Source organism: Triticum urartu, chromosome 1 (assembly GCF_003073215.2).
Source record: "Triticum urartu cultivar G1812 chromosome 1, Tu2.1, whole genome shotgun sequence".
NCBI lineage: Eukaryota > Viridiplantae > Streptophyta > Magnoliopsida > Poales > Poaceae > Triticum > Triticum urartu.
The window spans coordinates 473564676-473581802 of NC_053022.1; the positions used below are offsets into that span (position 1 = coordinate 473564676).

General features: G+C 39.6%; 1 long non-coding RNA gene across 1 annotated transcript; it reads right to left on the reverse strand.

Annotated features, from left to right (window-relative positions):
- Positions 1–8948: 8948 nt before the first annotated feature.
- Positions 8949–11662, reverse strand: LOC125535803. Its single transcript, XR_007294805.1, has 3 exons — positions 10851–11662; positions 10259–10757; positions 8949–10172 (listed from the first exon to the last, which is right to left on the reverse strand). It is a non-coding gene; the product is annotated as an uncharacterized LOC125535803 (long non-coding RNA).
- Positions 11663–17127: the final 5465 nt, after the last annotated feature.

Here is a 17127-nt window from a genome sequence, read left to right on the forward strand (position 1 = left end):
CGCAACAACCCACTTATCCGTGTTTAGGCTTCTGTCACTCCCGCAACCGACAATAAGCGAATCCTGAACATATTGCAACACCCTACAGCGGGGACCCCTCTATTTGCATGACACGGAGGGCACCATAGGACAGCACCATAAATAAAATATACAATCATACCAACCAAGATCACAATTAACCCATCGGACAAAACGGATCTACTCAAACATCATAGGATAACCACATATCATTGTGAAATAATATATAGTGTTGAGCACCATGTTTAAGTAGAGATTACAACAGGGAGAAGGGGTGTTACACCGCTGCATAGAGGGTGAGAGAGTTGGTGATGACAGTAGCAAGATTGTTGATGTAGATCACCGTCCCGATCCTTGCCCCGGCGGCGCTCTGGCGTCACCGGTAGAGAGGGAGAGAGAGCCCCCCTTCTTCTTCTTCTTCTTCTTCTTCTTTCTTGGCATCCCCCTAGATGGGAGGAGAGTTCCCCTCTAGTCCATGGCCTCCATGGCGGTGGAGGGGCGGGAGCCCCTCCGATATTGTATCTCCCTCTTTGTTCTCCTCTGTTTCGCGTTCCTGTTTTCTCACCCTCCACCATTTCTTGAATTCCTGGAGATCTGTATCTCCGATTGTGCTGAAATGTTTACATGAATTTTTTTCATAAATTATCTTTCTTGGTCCTGAAGAAGGGCCCCAACTGACTTACAGGGAGGGCAAAAGACACCTGGGCGCGCCAGGGGGTGCCCGGCGCGCCCTGGTGGGTTGTGGAGGTCGTGGGCCTATGTTAGCGTTGATTCCACCTCCCAAAAATCACATATATTCCAAATTAATTCTCCATAAATTTTTATCGCGTTCAAACTTTGTTTGATATGGATTTTCTGCCAAGCAAACAACATGCAACAAACCCTCACGCAATAAATCATATAAAATGTTGCCAAAAGTATGTGAAAGTTGTATAATATTGGCATGAAACAATCAAACATTATAGATACGACGGAGATGTATCAGCATCCCCAAGCTTAATTCCTGCTCGTCCTCAAGTAGGTAAACGATAAAGAAGATAATTTTAGATGTGGAATGCTACCTAACATAATATTGATCATATATCTAATCATGGCATGAATATTAAGACATAAGTGATTCAAAGTAATAGTCTATAACTTGACATAAAGACATTAAAAATGAGGCATCCCAACAAACAATTGTGTCTTTCAAAATATCAACGCTAAAGAAAGCTATCCCTACAAAATCATATAGTATTATCATGCTCTGTCTTCATAACACAAAGTATTTATCATGCACAACCCTGATGACAAGCCGAGCAATTGGTTCATACTTTTTAACGCGCTTCATCCTTTTCAACCCTCACGCAATACATGAGCGCAAGCCATGGATATAGCACTACGGGTGGAATAGAGTTTGACGATAGGGGTAAATATAGAGAAGAGAAAGAAGTAAGAAAGTTTCACATTGACGCGGCTGACCAACGGGCTATGGAGATGCCCATCAATTGATATCAATGCGAGCAATAGGGATTGCCATGCAACGAATGCACTAAGAGCTATAAGTGTATGAAAGATCAATATGAAAACTAAGTGGGTGTGCATCTAACTCTATAATGATAAATTCCCACTAGTATATGAAAGTGACAACATAGGAGACTCTCGATATGAAAAACATGGTGCTACTTTGAAGCACAACTATGGAACTAGCATGCCCCTTCTCTCTTTTTATTTTTTCTCTCTCATTGTCAGGAGTCTCATCTTGACTTGTGGGGGAATCATAGTCTCCATCATCCTTTACTCACTAGGGCAATGCTCTAAAAATGAATAATGATGATCATCACACTTCTATTTACTTATAACTCAAAAGAAATAAAAATTACAACTCGATACCTATAACAAAGTATGACTCTATATGAATGCCTCTGGTAGTGTACCAGGATGTGCAATGATCTAGCATAACAACGATATCAAAAAACCGACAAGCCATGGAAATATCATGCTAGCTATCTTACGATCATGCAAACCAATATGATAATGAATGCTCAAGTCATCAAAACGGAAGCGGTGGAAGTTGCATGGCAATATATCTCGAAATGGCTATGGAAAGGCCATAATAAGTAGGTATGGTGGCTGTTTTAAGGAAGATATAATAAGGCTTATGTGTAATAGAGCATATCATATCACGGGGTTTGGATGCACCTGCGAAGTTTGCACCACATCTTGAGGTGAGAAAGGGCAATGCACAGTACCGTAGAGGCTAGCAAATTGCGAAAAGGTAAGAGTGCGTATAATCCATGGACTCAGATTAGTCATAAAGAACTCATATACTTAATGCATAAGTTTATTAGCCCTCAAAGCAAAGTACTACTACGCATGCCCCTAGGGGGATAGATTGGTAGGAAAAGACCATCTCTCGTCCCCGACCGCCACTCATAAGGAAGACAATCAATAATAAATCATGGTCCAACTTCATAGCATAACGAGAGACTATACATGCATGCTTTGGGAATCACAAACCTTAACACCAATATTCTTACTAATCACAACCATTTACTATTACCTCCCACATATTACATCTCTATATCGCAAAACTATTGCAAGGAATCAAACATGTCATATTCAGTGATCCACAAGTTTTATGTAGGATTTCATGACTAACCATGCAAATGACCAATTCTTGATGACTCTCTAAATAGATATAAGTGAGGCACGAGAGTTTAATTATTTCTACAAAAGACCATGCTCTAATAAATATAAGTAAAGCTAAAGAGCATTCTACAAACAACGGTTTTCTATGTCAAGAGAAACAGGAATTCCAAACTTCAAATGATATAAGTGAACCACACGAAGCATTCTATAAAGCCATACTCAAAAGATATAAGTGAAGTGCAATGAGCATTCTATAAATCAACCATGGACTATCTCATACCATCATGGTGCATAAAATAAAAATGAAAACTAAACAAAAAATACGCTCCAAAATTTACACTTATCACGTGAATGAAACGAAGACGAAAACATACCAATACTTGTTGAAGAAAGATGGGATGCCTTCCGGGGCATCCCCAAGCTTAGAAGCTTGAGTCTCCTTGGATATCTACTTGGAGTGCCTTGGGCATCCCCAAGCTTGAGCTCTTGCCTCTCCTCCTTCTCTTCGTATCGAGACCTCCTCGAACTTTGATCACTTCATCCACACAAAACTCAACAGAAACCTCGTGAGATCCGTTAGTATAATGATGCAAATCACTACTCTAAGTACTGTTGTAAACCAATTTATATTTTCTTTTTTTCATTGTAGCTACTATAATATAAGTTTTCTATGGCTTATACCACCGATAGAATCAATAGTTTCATCAAAACAAGCAAAACAATGCATCAAAAATAGAATGTGTCTTAAATAGGACAGCCTGTAGCAATATGAACATCTACCATACTTCTGGTACTCCAAAAACTCTGAAAAATTAGGAAAAAAACAATTAGTATAGAAATAATGTGGAAAAAGTTTCAGAATCTTTTGATGTTCCAGTAAAAAATGTAAAATACAGCCAAAGTTTCTGTTTTTACACCGCATATACCAACAAGCAATCTAATTATCCTAAAGGCAAATCTTGGCACATTATTTTTATAATACAATGGATTTGTACAAGGGGATAATTATTTTTGTGAGAAACTTCCACGAAAATTTACATTGTTTCCATGAGCATGAACACATATGTTCAAGGTCGACCCTCACTTCTCCAATGCATCACCTTTCAATCGCTTCTCTTTTGTTGAAAAGTTTTAGGTTCCCCTCTATATTTTTTCAGTTTTTAAACTTTATAAAAGCACTCAAAATAAATAAATGACTCTCTAAAACTTCCGGGTTGTATCCCTAGCAGCGCTTTCTTTAAAGCCATTAAGCTACGCATAAAGTGCTCAAGTAATGAATCCACCCGGATCCCAAGGTATATCAAAGCCAATTTTAATTAACAATGATCTGGCTTTTAGTACTGAGCACAAAGCAACATATATCATGCAATGACAAAGTCTAACTCTCTTCCTATGCATCTTCATGTCATAAAAGAACAATTCGTGCACAAAAAGTAAAGGCCAATACATAGCATAAGCAGTTTCTTGCAATTTTTTCATGTTGGAAACATAGAGAGGTGGAGATATAGTTCCTTTCTCATAATAATTGCAAGTAGGAGCAGCAAGCACATGCATATTATATTCATCAAAATCATCATGTGTAATGGTAGAATGCAACCCATCAATATAATCCTTAATAAGTGCAAACTTATCCGATATAGTGTAGTTTGGAGAATTCAAAAAGATAATAGGACTATCATGTATGGGCGCAATAGCAACAATTTCATTCTTAACATAAGGAACAATAGCAAGTTCATCTCCATAAGCATAATTCATATTGGCATCATGGACACAAACATAGCAAGCATCAAGTTCATTAAAAAGGGATATTTCAAAAGAATCAACGGGATCATAGCAATTATCATAGCATTCATCTTTCGGTAAGGACAAAGGGACATTAAACAATGTATGAGTTGGAGGGTTACTCTCATTAGAAGTTGGGAACGGGTAGCTAATCCGCTCTACCTCGTTTTGTTCTTCGCTCTACTCATCATCTTTTTCATCCAATGAGCTCATAGTTTCATCAATTTCTTCTTCCATAGACTCTTGCAAAATATTAGTCTCTTCTGGGACAGCAGAGAAGTCCTCAATATATGGTTTAATATATGCATTAGAAGAATAATTTTCATAGAAATATTTAAGTATGGCAAAAAAATATTTGTAAAGAGTAGCATCATACTTTTCAATGAAAGAATAAATTTCATAAACACCCTTAAAAGCAACAAATTTTTCAATTTGTTCAATATCATAATAATTATAAACACCCTTGGCATAAGAAGATAAAATTCCATTATCCTTAAACTCACATTGGAAGGGAATGTGTTTTTTAGGGTCTGTAAAACAACAAGTAAAATCATGCATTTTGCATAAACTCAAAGCATAACAATACAAACTATTAATATGATGCATAAAAATTTCCCTTTTTGATATAAGCGGTGTCGCACAAAATAAGCATGCTCATTTAATGATTTTCCATCAACTAAGCTAGTTGGGCTTTCAGCATGAGCACATAGGGATCCGAGATGATCCAAGTAGAAAGCTTCAGCGGTATGATATATTTTGGGTGATTCTTCGAACATTGGTTTAGTAGGTACAACTAATTTTTTTGTATTTTACGTTTCCTACCCATAACTAGAGATAGAAAACAAGAGCACAAAATAAAAACTACTTAGCGATAAAGCAAACAAGCACACACGAGAATATTCACCCCACGCTATTGCTACCCGGCAACGGCGCCAGAAAAAGGTCTTGATAACCCACAAGTATAGGGGATCGTTTGTTGCCTTTTTTGATAAATAAGAGTGTCAAAACAAACGAGGGGCTAAAGGTAGAACAAAAATTCCCTCAAGTTCTATCGACCACTAATACAACTCTATGCACACTTGATGTTTGCTTTATCGAAAACAAGTATGAAACTAATTTGCAAGAATAATACCACGAGTACTTTGCGAGAATAAAACTACAAATAAATTGCGAGATAATAATAGTGGATAGCTTTTGTCAATAAGAAAGTCATTTGTCCCTAGGCAATCGATAACTAGAGCGGTAATCATTCTTGCAATTTTACATGAGGGAGAGGCATGAGCTAACATACTTCCTCTACTTGGATCATATGCAGTTATGATTGGACCCCTAGAAAGCATCCGCAAAACTACTAAAGATCATTAGGGTCATGAAACCCAACGATAGCATTAAGTCTCAAGTCCTCTTTACTCCCATACGCAACAAACCACTAATCCGTGTTTAGGCTTCTGTCACTCCCGCAATCGACAATAAGCGAATCATGAACATATTGCAACACCCTACAATAGGGACCCCTCCATTTGCGCGACACGGAGGGCACCATAGGACAACACCATAAATAAAATATACAATCATACCAACCAAGATCATGATTAACCCATAAGACAAAACAGATCTACTCAAACATCATAGGATAACCACATATCATTGGGAAATAATATATAGTGTTGAGCACCATGTTTAAGTAGAGATTACAGCGGGGAGAAGGGGTGTTACACCGCTGCATAGAGGGGGAGAGAGTTGGTGACAACGGTAGCAAGATTGTTGATGTAGATCGCCGTCCCGATCATTGCCCCGGCGGCACTCCGGTGCCACCGGGAGAGAGCCCTCCTTCTTCTTATTCTTCCTTGGCCTCCCCCTACATAGGAGAAGAGTTCCCCGTCTGGTCCATTGCCTCCATGGCAGTGGAGGGGCGGGATCCCCTCCGAGATTGGATCTCCCCCTCTGTTCTCTTCTGTTTCATGTTAATGTTTTCTGGCCCTCTACTGTTTCTTAAATTACCGGAGATCCGTAACTCTGATTGCGCTGAAATTTTTACATGATTTTTTCATAAATTATCTTTCTTGCGCCCGAAGACGGGCCCCATCCGACTTACATGGAGGGCACAAGACACCTGGCCGTGCCAAGGGGTGCCGGCACGCCCTGGTGGGTTGTGGAGCCATGGGCCTCCATTTGTGTTGATTCCAGCTCCCAAAAATCACATATATTCTGAAATAATTCTCCATAAATTTTTATCGTGTTTGGACTTTGTTTGATATGGATTTTCTGCGAAATAAAAAACATGCAACAAACAGGAACTAGCACTGGGCACTTGATCAATAGGTTAATCCTATAAATCATATAAAATGTTACCAAAAGTATGTCAAAGTTGTATAATATTGGCAACAAAGCATGCGTCAAAAGTATGCCAATGAAGATCTATAATTTGGCAACAAAGCATATGTCGAGCTCACCCAGTTGGGACATTCCACCGAAGTTTTCGGGGATCTCCCACAAAGCGTGGCGAGTTGACGGGTCACGAGGTGGAGAAGGCCTTCTGGGGGCATGTCCCAGGGTCTCTGTCATCGCAGCTGATGAACAATCGAATGAAAAAGTTGGTGGAGCTACTCCACATGGCGAGACCAGCCTTCAAGATCCTAGCATCGCACAGTCGCCTACCGACACTACTGCAGGATAGTCCAAACGTGACACTCCAATCAGATACCCCTTGACGAAACTGTGTGCGATGCACTAATCGCAAACGTCATGTAAAAAGACCGTCAAAAAGAAACAAAATGTTTGCAATGGCGAAGACATCCAACATGATTCATATTATAGTTGCATGTGCGATGGATGGCACACAGTTCACTCAAAGGAACTGTTTGCGATGAGCATAATAGCAGAAATGGTTAGACATCTGAAGGTGTGTGCGATATTGATACGTCTCCAATGTATCTATAATTTATGAAGTATTCATGCTATTATATTATCAATCTGATATGTTTTATATGCATTTATATGCTATTTTATATGATTTTTGGGACTAACCTATTAACCTAGAGCCCAGTGCTAGTTTTCTGTTTACCCCTTGTTTTTGAGTATTGCAGAAAAGAAATACCAAACGGAGTCCAATGGACGTGCCAATTTTTAATGATTTTTTATGGACCAAAAGAAGCCCTCGGAGTAAAATAGTTGGGCCAGAAGAGTCCTGAGCCGTCCACGAGGGTGGGGGCACGCCCCACCCCCCTGGGCGTGGGCATGGGCCCCTATCTCGTGGATGACTCGGAGACCCCCCCCCCCCGACGTGAAATCGATGCCAAAAATTCCTATAAATATAGAAACCCCTAGAAAATAACCTAGATCAGAAGTTCCGCCGCCACAAGCCTCTATAGCCACGAGAAATCAATCTAGGCCCTCTCGGGCACCCTGCCGGAGGGGGCAATCATCACCGGAGGATATGGAGGAGGATCCCGGAGGGGCCATCATCACCATGAAGGCCAAGGACTAGAGGGAGAACCTCTCCCCATCTAGGAGGAGGCCATGGAGGAGGAATCACAAGGGGGAGAACTTCTGCTCCTCTCTGTTAGTGGCACCGGAGTGCCATCGAGAGGGGAATCATCGCTGCTGTGATCATCTTCATCAACATCACCATCATCATCACCCTCAAATCTTTTACATCGTCCACTCTCCCGCGCCCCGTCGTAATCCCTACTTGAACATGGTGCTTTATGCCACATATTATGATCCAATGATGGGTTGCCATCCTATGATGTTTTGAGTAGATATCCTTTGTCTTTGGGTTGATTGATGATTTAGATTGGTACGAGTTGTATGTTTTATTTTGGTGCTATCCTATTGTGCCCTCCGTGTCGCGCAAGCGTGAGGGATTCCCGTTGTAGGGTGTTGCAATACGTTCATGATTCTCTTATAGTGGGTTGCTTGAGTGACAGAAGCATAAACCCGAGTAAGGGGGTTGTTGCGTATGGGATAAAGGGGACTTGATGCTTTAAGGCTACTAGTAGTCAACCTGTGCATTCGCACGTGCTAGCCTACAAAGTCGAGTGAGAATTAGAATTATATGTCCTAATCAATTTAAATTCAACAAGTGGCCTGTTTGGACGGCCTAGTTCTTATAGTTCCCCCGTTACAATTTACATTGATATTAGGTTTTTTATAAATCAAAATTTTATAGAGAACAATGTGAAAGTTTACAATAAAAAATATGTATAGATGATGTGAAAATATATTCAGTGAGAAATCTATATATTGATATGGTATTGCAGACATTAATAATATTTCCTATAAATGCAGTCAAAGTTCAGAAAGTTTGAGTTAAGACAATGTTAACATGGAAGGTAAAATCAAAATGAGTGATTAATTATTTGTTAGATATTTGAACGAAATGATTTAGTGTCTATAATATAATAACTAAGACACTTAAAAGTTAGTTATAGTACTATATCTTCTTAATATGTTCAAGTAATATCTTGCTTTACAATAATCATTATCTCACACTTTCTTTGATAAATTATGCTAGCAATGGTACATAGATATAAATGCTGGTAATAGTACAAATTTTACAAACAAAATAGCATTCAAGAATTGAACATAAAAATGACATACTTGGTAAATATGCGACACTGTGCAATTTAGCTTTATAGAAATTTTCAATTGCGAAATTAGTTTTTTCTTCTTCAACACTATGCAAGTTGCTGTGCACATCACTTCTCTCTGCTTTGTATGTACAAAAATATTTATATATGCAACAGAATAAGAAATGTGACTCTAATTGTAAGGAATTCATAACATCTTTTTTTATTTCCATGGCTCCGAGGATGTCAAAATCCCCCATTAAAATGAAGAATCAAAATGACATCTTAATAGATTAATTTATGTAGTAGATTTTTCTAACATTGACAATTAATGTTCATCTACCAAACTTTGTGATAAATTCTTCACGAATTTGGTTAGTCTAATCTTCTCCATACACCAAGTTCAGAACTTAATGTGTCAAATCATGTAAATTCCATGACTTGCATGTGTTTCGTTGATCTGTCCTATATAAGTACATAATACATCGATGTCTTATAAATGAAGATTTGTTAATATATTACCAAAGGTGTAAATCATGTTGACAATTACAATGTACAGATTTTAACCATCCGAAGAACCATGATGCTTACCTGAAACTTTGGTCCAACCAAAAGATTTAGTATGCTTTCACTTTTGACCAGAATGAAAGTAGTTGCCAACAAAATCTAAATATTTGCAATCATGTCTACCATAATTATTGCATCATATATATCACACTATCTAGTACTCTTTTGAGACAGAGGAATACTACAAAGGTAGAGAATAGAGATTTTTAATTTAAAGGAAATATTGTGAAAATTCAATCTGTAAATTGTACTGTATCGTATTTTTTCGACTGTACCTGCTGTAGTCTACCCCTCACAGATCAACCAACACATACTTCGGTTCATGCATATATATATATATATATATATACACGCTTGCATAAATGCATGTATTGCATACATTGAAATTGCTATGTACATTATGGTTGCATACCTCAAGTGCATGTATGACGTCCTGATTTTCCTGGTCTATTGAACTGAACGGTGACAGGTGTGGTTTGCAGAACAACGCGTCCGGCAGCACTGCCCTAAACAATCCCAGGTTGTCATGCCCCTTAGGTCCAGACTGCTAGGCCTCCGTTGCTTTCCCGGGCTATAATTTTTTTATGTAATGTATATACCATTCTGTAAAAATGGAAGAAATGGAATTACCACTAATTAAAACTCGGAAAAAATAGAAAAATAAGTATGAGAAGTGAAACATCTCGTACCATCTTGAGCGATCTCAATTTTCAAAGCAGTTTTTCTCCTCAAATGATACAATAGCATAGGCTGGACGTACAACTGTTTTGGGGATTTTTGTTCCGACTCCATCATAGGCCGCTCCTGTCCGTTGCTGATGTGCAGAACACAGAACCAAAGAATGCACATCGATCGTCTAACCTGGAAATTGGATGCCACACCATTCGTTTGTCCCAGCAAGATCCATGGGTACTAGTTCGCGTGTGTGGCCTGTAGCCCTGTACAATATGTTCGTGTGCCTCTCTCGTATCTATTTTCTCCTTATCCTCTCGTTGAGTCATTCTGCCATGCAGCGACATACAGGGTATACTCTCACCATGTGGGCCTTACCTAGGCCTCCGTCTAAGTGGTAACGGCCTGCCGTTACGGCACTGCAACTGGGTTGAACACGTCCGTGTACTTTTGATTGATCATGGCCATCGGTATCATCAATGCAATTCCACGCTAGCCTCCCAGCCTCAATTTGATCTGCCACATGTGTGCTTAAGGAATAAATTAATTGAGTTAATGAATTCTCGTGTATTTCACATATAGCCGATCAAACCAACTTGATTCAATTACCTTGATTTTTTCAGCAGGTGAAGGAAAGTAGAGCCCCCAACAACTAATCTCCTAGCTGATCTCTGTATATTAAGTTATACGTGATGCAGGTAGCTAGATGCATGCATGCTTTTATCCATCTGATTATCATAAGCAGAGTAAGCTGGGTATCAAGGGAACATAATTAAGGATGTGTGGGTGGGAGGAATCAAGGGAACCTTGCTCCATCCTACGGCCTCTATGTTGTTGCATGCAGAACACCATGATGTTCTAATCTAGAGACATACAACAGAGAATCGTCAGTTGTCGGTCGCTACGACGGCGTCGTGCATGACGCCTAAGGAGAAGAGCGTCTATATGAGGCTATCGGCTCATATATAGATCATACATGGTAATACTACTTGGTAATTAGCAGAGACATACGTATGGCATGATGCATACTGCATATTTATAGACGTACCAGAACATACTTATATGGTGTACCTGGCTCGCTAGCTAGCTAGATGAAAGAAGAAAGATGAAAGAAGAGAGAAGAGAGAAGAAGGCACATCCATCCATGCCATGGTCTACCCTTGATCGATCAATTTTGATGTGTACCTGACTTGCTAGCTAGCTAGCTAGATGAAAGAAGAAAGAAGATAGAATAAGGCTCATCCATCCATGCCATGGCGTACCCTTGATCGATCAATTTTGATTTGCTGGATTGCAATAGAAGGCATGGGGCAGCCATGGCGGCGGCGTACATAGGGCGTGATGAGAAGAGCACCTCTAGAACGATCTATTTTGTTTGGCTGAAGATGCGTTGGAGATCAACCAATCGTTGGTGAGATCGTTTTTTCTTTTCTTTTGGTGACCTAGAGATATTGGGAGAGGGAAGTCGTGAGAGATTGGGATAGGAAGATTTTTTTTTCTTTTCAGGACCTAGAGATATTGGGAGAGGGGAGTCGTGAGAGATTGGGAGAGAAGGAGAGCGCACATATTACGTCAAGATTTGTACGATTAATCTACACCATAATAACTCGGCCCCACCAGATAATCGGCTCCTAATTACTGATTAACAGATTAACGGCTCCTAATTACTAATTAACGTGGTAATTTTTAGGGAGTCTCTAATTAGTATAGGTATAGATAGATGGTTGGGTTTTACCTTAATGATCTTTAGTAGTTGCGGATGCTTGTTAGAGTTCCAATCATAAGTGCATATGATCCAAGAAGAGAAAGTATGTTAGCTTATGTCTCTCCCTCATATGAAATTGCAATGACGACCACCGGTCTTGTTAACGATTGCCTAGGATAATTCCGCACACCGACCCATCATTATTCCACACTCGCTATTTATAATATTTATTAATATATTCTAACTTTATGATAATAGCACATACTTTTATATTTTAGCTCTCTGATATCATACAAAGTTATCCTCTTCATACCCACAACGTACTTTTATTTCCCGTTTCTAGTTGGAACCAAACGTTCGGTCTACGTAGAGTTGTATTAGTGGCAGATAGAGCTTGAGAGAATATTGATCTTACCTTTAGCTCCTTGTGGGTTCGACACTCCATACTTAACACTTCAACCTTTGGTAATTGCTACGATGATTCCCTGCACTTGGGGATTATCAAGCTCTTTTCTGGCGCCGTTGCCGGGGAGCAATAGCGTGGGGTTGATATTCTCGTGTGTACTTGTTTGCTTTCTTAACTAAGTAGATTTTGTTTTTTGTTTTTTGTTTCTATTTAGTTGTGGGTGAAACATACAAAAAAATTAAAGAATGAAAATACAAAAAAAATTACTTGCCTCTCATACCTAAAAAGTTTTTCAATAAGAGAAGTGATTGGAAGGTTGTGCATTGGAGATGTGAGGGTCGACCTTGAAGACTTGTGTTCATGCTCATGGAAAAAATGTAAAAAATTTCATGGAAGCTTCTCTGAAAATAATTATGCCCTTGTATATATCCATTGTATTATAAAAAATAATGTGCCAAGCCTTGGTTTTAGGATGATTAGATTGCTTGTTTACTTTGTGCAGTACAAAAACAGAAACTTTGGCTACAGCGCGTGATTTTACATTTTTTTACTGGAAACTCAAATGGGTCTAAAACGTTTTGCACATTACTTTTGTACAAATTGTTTAAATTGTCATACTTTTTAGAATTTTTTGGAGTTACAGAAGTTTACTAAACTTTTAGATTACTACAAACTGTCCTATTTTAGACAGATTCTGTTTTCTATGAGTTGTTCGCTTATTTTGATGAATCTATGGGTAGTATCGGGGGGTATGAACCATGGTGAAGTTGGAATACAGTAGATATAGTTCTAATATGAAATTGGAATAATTTTTCAATGGTACCTAAAGGTAGTGATTTGCTTTATTTACACTAATGGATCTCCCAAAGTTTTTGTTAAAGTTTTGTGTGGATGAAGTGTTCGAAGATCGAGGAACTATCAGTATGAGAAGAATAAAGTGTGGCAAGAGCTCATGATTGGGGATGCCCAAGGCACCCCAAGTAAATATTTCAAGGATACTCAAGCATCTATGCTTGGGGATGCCCCGGTTGGCATCCCATCTTTCTTCTTCAACAATTATCGGTATACCTCGGTTTTTGTTTTGTTCACATAATTTGTGTCCTTTGTGGTTTTGTTTTTCCTTTAAGAACTATGCTAGTATGAGATAGATTTTTATTGATTTATAGAATACTTCATGTGCTTCACTTATATCTTTTAAGTATGATCTTATAGAATTGCTCTTTGTGCTTCACTTAAATCTTTTGAGTATGATTTTATAGAATGCTTCGTGTGCTTCACTTATTTATTTGAGCTTGGATATTGGTTAGTCTATATTAATTGTAGGATTCGCCATGAACTTCACTTATATCTTTTGGAGTATGAATCATACTATCATCTAAAGTGGATTTAGAAGAAGGTTGCTCCCACTATTCTGAATGAGAAGAATTTTTCTTATGTGAAGACTAGTAAAATTTGTATGCTTGTAGATCATGAAAAGAATGCTTTATGTGATGGTTATATTGTTGAACTCATTCTTGATGCTACTAAAAATTATTATGAGGGGGGAATATATGCTTGTAGGAGTTGCAATAATATCAAGTTTCCTCTCTATGTGCTTAAAGTTTTGAAGTTATACTTGTTTTGCCTTCCCATGCTAGCTGATTCTTGTTCCCATAAATTGTGTGCTCACAAAATCCCTAGGCATAGGAAGTGGGTTAGGATTAATGTGTTAGTCATATTCTTCATGATGCTCTCTTTATGTTTCAATTCTTATCTTTTACGTGAGCATCATTGAAATCCCTACTTGAACATGGTGCTTTATGCCACATATTATGATCCAATGATGTGTTGCCATCCTATGATGTTTTGAGTAGATATCCTTTGTCTTTGGGTTGATTGATGATTTAGATTAGTACGAGTTGTATGTTTTATTTTGGTGCTGTCCTATTGTGCCCTCCGTGTCGCGCAAGCGTGAGGGATTCCCGCTATAGGGTGTTGCAATACGTTCATGATTCGCTTATAGTGGGTTGCCTGAGTGACAAAGCATAAACCCGAGTAAGGGGGTTGTTGCGTATGGGATAAAGGGGACTTGATGCTTTAAGGATATGGTTGGGTTTTACCTTAATGATCTTTAGTAGTTGCGGATGCTTGCTAGAGTTCCAACCATAAGTGCATATGATCCAAGAAGAGAAAGTATGTTAGCTTATGCCTCTCCCTCATATGAAATTGCAATGACGACCACCGGTCTTGTTAACGATTGCCTAGGATAATTCCGCACACTAACCCATCATTATTCCACACTCGCTATTTATAATATTTAGTAATATATTCTAACTTTATGATAACAGCACCTACTTTTATTTTTTTAGCTCTCCGATATCATGCAAAGTTATCCTCTTCATACCCACAATGTAGTTTTATTTCTTGTTTCTAGTTGGAAGCAAACGTTCGGTGTACGTAGAGTCGTATCAATGGCAGGTAGGACTTGAGAGAATATTGATCTTACCTTTAGCTCCTTGTGGGTTAGACACTCCATACTTATCACTTCCACCTTTGGGAATTGCTATGATGATTCCCTGCACTTGGGGATTATCAGATATATAACAGAAATGATTAGCTAGATCAAGGTGTGTGTGTGTGTGTGATATATGGCATGCAATTAACTTGGATGAATTGTTTACGATTAGGCAACACAACATAAACGGTCAGCCAGATTAAGGTGTGTGCGATTGATGGCATACACTTCACACGGATGAACTCTTTACAATTAGCCACAACAAACAAAAACGGTTAGACAGATCAAGGTGTGTGCTCTAGACAGGTACACATTCTAATTAAAACAAGTGTGCATGATGGTAATAACGAGCGCACATGGTTGACGGAACAAGACATGTGCTGACAACGCCTATTTGTGGTGCACCATAGGGTGCAAACGACACGTACGCATACGAGAGCACGTGCCCATGTTATGCCATCTGGGAATCGTACCGCACTCCGAAACTAGAAACGTCAATAAATTTTGAGCTTGCTTCCCGTCACATTCCAAATTACTACCATGCTATATTTAATTGTAAACCTGTTCACACTGGTCAAAACCTAAATGGTTTCCCACTTAGCAGTGTATTGCTCGCTTATAAATACAACCTACTCCAAGATGACTGCACATTCCGTCTCAATTCCTCATCAAAAGAAACAAATAAGTCTTTCATCATCGTTCCCTTGCGTCTGCCATGGCCCGCATGAGTTCTGGGCTGAGAAATGTCCCGCCTTGCCGCGAAAGCAGCAGACACGTCTTGTCGCACTGCCGTAGCAGCGCAGAGGTCCCGCCACACCGCCGAAGCAGCATAGAGGTCTCGTGGCAACGTCGAAGGAGCAGATTGGCCCGGCCGCGCCGCGGAAGCAGGAGAGATGTCCCACCGCACCGTGGATGCAGCAAATAGGTCCTCCCGTGCCGCGTCGGCCTGGGAAAATGTCTCGCGGGCAGACGAGGACTCTCACAGGTGCATGCGTGCTATGATCGATAACCTGGTCGATCGGATCTCTGGCTCGATGAAGCTGCAACACGAGATGAATGCCTCGTTTGAAAATGCTACTGGCATCATCCAGGGATTAAGGGAGGACAAGGCGAAGCTCCGCACCGAGCACGACATGTTGAGGGAAAAGATCGCCGGAAGGGTGAAGCGGCACGAGGAGACCACTACCTTGTTGAAGAGGATGGGCGTCATCGTCAAGAAACTTATGGACGAGAATGCCATGCTCCGGATCGAGCGCAAAAGGCTAGTGGAGGAATCCATGGATGCTGCCAAGCAGTGTATTGAGGACATGTAAGAGACCATCGTCGCGAGAACTAGTCTCCCTGCCCTACAGCTACACATCAAGAAACTAGAGATCAGCAAACCAGATCGTTGTCTGCGTCTTCCTTCTTCTTTTGCCCTTGAGTATTCCGGGTGTTGCGCATGTGGCATTTTTAATTATCTTCCTAAATATGTAAGACAATCATTGTAATTATATTTATATCAGTCTTCCTATAAGTCTCAGTCAATGCTATATATGTCCATCAGATCTTACATTAAGATCCGTGCAAAATTTTCTTTTTCAGATTTTCTTTTTTCTCTCTTAAATATCAGTCGAGTAAGACATAGCCACACCATAAAATAGGGGCTCGGGCACCATTAATGGAGAAGTTGGGAGAGGGGTGGGCGGCGGATGGAGGTCAAAGGGCTCGCCTCTCGATAAGCACGCGCAAGGTCTGCTCCCACGCCTCCCATACTCAAATAGCTACCCCGCACAACGCCTCCTAGACAATAAAAAAGGGGACACGTGGCGGCACGTATATGGTTAGTAGAACGCCCATGGTTTCAATAATACTTGGGTTTCCGATTGTAACGTGACTGCTCTTGTTCCAAAATGACTTTGTTGGTTTTTAATGTGTGTGACTTCGAAAATCGGACAAAAAATTTACCACAACATGTTGGTGCCATGTGAAGGCAACATGCTGAGTTTCATGATTTTTTGGCGAGTTTTGGATTTACGGGATTTTAAAAACCAAGTTTCATTATGTTTCCGACCGAGCCACGATGCCCAGATGTTTGAAATTCATTCTCGTTTCTTGCATGGGACCTAAACATTCACCCAAGGACACATATATGATTTTTCAACCCATCTTGGCGCACTGGAGCATGTGCATGTAGCTCAAATGTGAATTATGCAGATCAAATGCCTAGAAAACTCAAATAATGTATAAAAAGGCAAAATGATCCTTGAATAATTCCAAAATTTAGCACGGAACTCCTATT